Source organism: Pteronotus mesoamericanus, unplaced genomic scaffold (assembly GCF_021234165.1).
Source record: "Pteronotus mesoamericanus isolate MK-2021 breed Mesoamerican mustached bat unplaced genomic scaffold, CSHL_Meso_final scaffold_1186, whole genome shotgun sequence".
NCBI lineage: Eukaryota > Metazoa > Chordata > Mammalia > Chiroptera > Mormoopidae > Pteronotus > Pteronotus mesoamericanus.
This window is the reverse complement of record NW_026555302.1, coordinates 15,714,054-15,719,586: the sequence shown is the minus strand read 5'-3', so window position 1 is coordinate 15,719,586 and position 5,533 is coordinate 15,714,054.

Genomic DNA, 5,533 nt, shown 5'->3' with positions numbered 1-5,533 from the left:
GGCCCGGCTGCGCTGGGGCTATAAGGAGGGCCTGCCCCTCCGCCGCCGGGGGTGGCGGCCAATCCGGAGCCAGGAGGAGCAGGGGCTGGGAGCAGCCTCTCTGGAGGAGGCTGCATTCCTCCCGGGGCGGGGGCAGGGCGGGGGCAGGCGAGGGCGCCGCGGGCTCTGCTGCTCCCCGGGGCGGCAGCTGCTAATCCCAGTGCGGCCGCTGCCTCAGGACGGGTGGGAGCCCACCTGGGCCCGGCAACCGCTCAGACCCCTCCGGGCCACAGGCTGCTGCAGGGCGTCAGGGGCCCCCGGACCCAGTCGCAGAGTTTCCAGGGGGAGGGTTCTGACCGGTGTAGGTTCCCATACCAGCACTTGGAAACTGTTCTGTAATTTTCATGACACTATCCTTCCGACCCACGCTTCCTAAGAAATGCCTGCGTTGAGGGGGCTTTTTCTTGTATTTTACTTTCAAAAAGTCTAAGTTTTAAAGTGCGACGTCTCACTGTGGACCCGTGATTGAGTGAGGTCTGGAAGTTTCAAACGCTGTTGAAGCTTGTGGTCTATTAGCTTTTTGGTAAGCATTCCTTACATGCTTGGAAGAATGTACATTTTCTTTTTGTTAGAGATACGCACGGTTCACACGTCTGTAGCTATTGAGATTATTCATTTTATTCAGATCTTCTCCACGCTTACTTTTTATGTTTATCCATCAGTTCACAATGGAAATACTTACATATTCTCAGTCTGAGACAGATTTTTCAAAATCTGCTAGTAACTAAGAGAGTATTTGCTTCATATATTTTGAAGCTTTACTGTTAGACACCTACAAGTCATGATCATTGTACCTTTTCATTGAGTGGCTTTTGAAAATCTGTATAGATACCTTGATTGTCTCTTTTGATGAATTTTGCGCTGCAATCTTTCTCGTGTATTAGTAACGATTCTACCTCACCTTTGTTTTGCTTAGTAGTGCCCTATGTTCATCATTTCTGGGTCTTTGTGAAATTAAAAAACACATCTCCATGTCTCAAATCCAATAGTCTGTATCCCCCAATAATTCATAAAGATCATTTCTTGTCCATGTGCTGTGATCAATAACAGATGTCGATATATTTTTACTATCCTATGCTGTGTGCACATTTTTTTCCTTCCTCTAAACGCGGAGCTTATTTCTTCCTTTCTATGAGGCTTGATTAGTTACACATTCTACTATTTTAATAGCTACTCAGAGATGTTTTAATACGTCATTCAATCACAGTCTCAACACCGCTTGGCGACCGTCTCCTCTGCTCCCAGAGAACAGCAGCCCGAGCTTCCCCGCGACACCCCCTCCTCCCGTGTGACTTTCCTGCTAAAGAAAATCGCGCCCCAGGGCAGCGCGCTGGCGTCTCTCTCCGGACCAGTCACAGTTGCTGCGGCCGCTCCTCTGCTTCCTGTCTCCCCCTTCGCTTTCTCCTGGGATCCGTGTTTCCATCAGCGAGGATTCGTGGGCCTGGGCTTCACAAATCCTTGGATTTCTACAAAAAAGTTAGGTGGTTTGAGAGTCTTGGCTGCAGACCTGGTCCCCGTCCTCCCGCCGAGCATTGTGAAGGGGGAACATTTGGCCCCTGGCGCCCGTTTACGGTGTCGCCAGCTGCCCGGCAGCCCGGCCGCGGGGCCTGTCTGGGGGCCGGGGGCGCCCTCCCTTCCAGCAGGAGGGCCCGGCCGGGCCTGTGCCGGCACCGTCCACGCAGGGACGCGGTCTCCCGCGTCGCGGGGTCACTGTGCTTTCTTGGGGGCCAGGCTCTTCCCGGTGGGCCCCCACGCCTCGGCCCCCGCCCTTCATTTCGCTGTTTCCGTCCCGCCCAGTCCCTGGGTGCCACTTGGACGGACCCTCTCAACGCCGCCTGCCCGCTCCCCCGCCCGGGGTTCAGCCGTGGCAACCCTGCCGCTCCCTGCCAGCACGCGTGCCTCCTTCCTAAAACGTTAGGCGCTACCAGGGCAACTTCTGCGACTGCTCCCGGACCCATTTGAGAAGCCAGCCTTGTTCGAGTTCTCGGGATATAATGTGCTGCTTTATTGCCTGCACGTTTTTTTCCATTTGACGCCTCGTTTTTTCCCAGCTGCAGGTGACAGGGGCGCGGCCGGGGATGAGACAACCGCACCCCCACCACGCGGTCTCCCCGGTGTTTCCAGGGCCCGCCCGGCGCCACACGGGGTGTTGACAGCTCCGCGCTCCCTGTGCTGCGCCCGAGAGCCCGTAACTGCCCGTCGGTCCCTGTCCTGTCCCACCCCCTCTCGCCCAGCCCCCAGCCGTCCCCGCGGACAACTGCCCGTCTCCTCCCTGCACCCCCTGGGATTCTGAGTTTTGTGGGATGGTGTCCCCACCGTGTCCTGGGTGTCGCAGACGGCGTGATGGGCCGGGGCCGGGCCGCGCACCTGGTGTGGGCTGGGGACTTGGCCGGAGCCGAGGCTGGGGACGGGATGGAGGCTTGACGTCCGGGCGGCGCACCCGGCGGACCCACAGGAACGCACGCACGGGGCTCCGGGTCGCGGCAGGAGGGAGCGAGGGAGCGGCGCGCACGCACCTTCAGGCTTCATCCCAGCCAGCGGGGAGCAGCGGCCGGGGGCTGAGGGCCCCTGCGTCGCGGTGGGCGCGGGGCTCCAGTTGTGGGAGAGCCGCGCGGGAGAGCGGGTGGCGGACGTTGGAGCAGCGCGTGACCGCGGCTCCTTCCCCGAGTCCGGGGCGAGCGGCCGAGCGCCGTGGTGGGACGAGCTGAGCGGCGTGAGGCCGGGGTGTGGAGGGGCGGCCCCGCCTGAGACCAAGCGGAGGGTCAAGGATGGATGGGCGGGAACCCGCAGGGAGTGGGCACAGGAGACAAGGGCCGCGCGGGGGCCCGGCTCCCTCCCGCTGTCGGGGAGGAGGCTCGGACGCCTCGGGGAAATGCTCTCGTGGAAGAACTGGGACTGAACGTCCACATGTTGTTCACTTGGCAGCATTTTGACAGGTGGGATTCTCCTTTAGGGGCGGCCTGGCCTCCCTCTGTCTGAGGGGCAGGACGAGGCGACGCCCGTGGCCGCGCCAGAGCCCCTGGTGGCGCGTGAGGTGGACGTCGGGTGCGGACGCCTTGCTTCTTGCCTCCAGGAGATGCTGAACGCAAGGAGCCCTCCTCTGTCTGCGAAGGGAACAGACAGTAGCACGGTTCTCTGGCAGCTGCTTTTCTGGTAGAATCGCCCTAATGTGGTGCTTGTCCCCGAGGTCAGCAGGCTGCTCCGGAGGCTGCCCCCCTCCCCCGCCCGGAGAACAGCATCCTCCCAGATAAATAATTTCTGTTGGAAGAACATTCTGTGAGCCCGCGTTCTCACTACAAATATCATCCAACTGAGCGCCGGGGGACATTTGAAAACAAAGCCTGGCTTGATCTTTCTGGGCCAAATGCCTCGGCGTGGATTCCCTTCCCACCAGGCGGGCGGGGCGTGGCCGGCGCCGGGTGAGGGGCTCGGCGGAGCCCCCTGTCCTGCCGCATCCGCCGCGCGGGCTCTGTTCTGGGCGGTCACAGCCACTCGTTGCGCCCTGACCCCACGGCGTAGCTTCAGCGTCCCGAGGTCCACGAGGGAACGCCGGTTGTCTTCGGGCCCCCAGGGCGCGTGGGGGGGCCCTGCATCAGCGGCTCCCTGTCGCTGACCATGCAGGTGAGGTCGCTCAGTAAAGGCGACACGTCCAAGCGCTGCAGCTTCGCCCCGGGGGCCCCGCCCGCAGCGCAGCGGGGGCGCCGACCCGCCGGACCCCTCCCGGCCGCAGGCTCCTGTGCACCGCACGGCCCCCCACGACATGTGCGAACCGGGCCCCTCCTCGCCCCCGCCGGGGCCGCCCGTAACCGAGGGGGCGGCTGTCGGTCCCGGGGGCGCGGCACCGCGGCCTCAGCGCCGAGACCGAGCCGCACACGCAGCCCCCCCGCCCCCGCCCCCGCCCCCGCCCCCACCCCCGCGGCTCCACGCACACGGGTCCTGGTCTCGGCGCCGCGGCCGCCCAGCCTTGGGGTCCCTCGACCGGCCGCGCCCACTGGCCGCCGTGCCTCTGCCCCCCCCGCCCCGGTCTTCGCAGACCAGCGGCCTCCCCTCGTCCTCGGCGACCGCCTTATCGTCCCGCCACTTCCGGACTTCACGGAGACGGGCGGCTCCTCTGAGTAGAGTTTTCCTGTTTTTGTTTGTTGGCTCACAGCCCCGGGCGGGGCAGGGGGTGTGATGTGGTTTCCTGCCTTGTGCTGTCGCTTCGAGGTCCAGGCGCCCCCTGTGCCTCCCGTCCCCCTGGAACCCGGGCCGCTGCCCGCACGCCGCGCGCTCGCTTTCTTCCCACACCGAACGGCGGGTTTGAACGGAGCGGCCGTAGGTGCCTGGCTTTTTATACAATTAAAACGGGCTTTCCGGCACCCGTGCGCCCGTGGGAAGACCACTGGTGGCGGTGACAGACAGGAGAACGTCGCCGTGACGGGGGGGCAGGCACACGCTCCTGCCACGACCTGGCCGCGCGACGTGTCTCGGACCCTGACCCCGCCGACGCGTGTCCCTGGGCCGCACTGTCTCCCGCCCCAGCCACGGGGCTCGGGCACACGCCGGCCTTGAGAAAGCGGCCCAGTCCCGTGCTCACGTCGGGGCGTCTCGGAGTCCACGCTGCAGGAGGCGAGGTCGTCCTGGGCGCAGTTCTGCCTGGTTAAGGCCGCGGGGGACGCCGCCTTGGCTGGATGTCCCTGAAATCGTGCCAGGCGGGTCCCTGTCCTGGGCCCTTAAATGGCGGGCCGGACGTCCGGTGCGGGAGGTCCGGCCCCACCGCTGTGAGTTCGCGGCCCTCGCTGCTCCCGCCGCAGAGGGTCCCGTGAGGCGGCAGGGCAATCACGCGTGTGAAATGAGACCTAAGGCCTGGCCCCTCGCAGCAGCCGGCCGGGCACATGTGGGGGCCATCGTGGTTCCCGGCGCTGCCTCAAAACAGAAATAACTGCAGGCACAGCGCGTGCAGAGCGAGCGAGAGGGGACGGGAGACAGGGGAGGAGCGGGGTGGCCGCGGCAAAAGGCAACCGGCCGCAGGTGACCCGCTACGAGCCGAGCTGTCTCCACCCACGCCCGCCGGGGCAGAGGCCTCTACGGCATGGAGCCGCTGGCACGCGGCCGGGGACGCCCGGGGGATGCGTGGGCGCCTGCACCCAGAAGAGCCGTTCGCAACCTTCTCCGGCTGAGCCCGTACGTGGAACCCGGAGGGCGGGCCCTGGCCGACCGCGTGCTGCTGGCCCCGGGCCGGGGACCCTCCGGGCAGAATCGGGCGTGCGGGGGCTGGCAGGGAGCAGCTCGCCGTGTGGGCGTGGCTCTGTGCGTGCGTTGCGCTTTGTTGAAGAATGACACGCATGCGGAGAAGGGCCCCGGGGCCGCGTGGGGAAGTTCTCCCGGACGGACGGCCGGCAGCCGGCGGGGGGCGGGGGGGAGGCCCCGGAGCCTGGAGCGCCCTGTGCGCAGCTCCTGATGCGGTGGCATTGGGCCGCCGGCCCCACACTGCTCATACAGGCCGTCGCAGCTC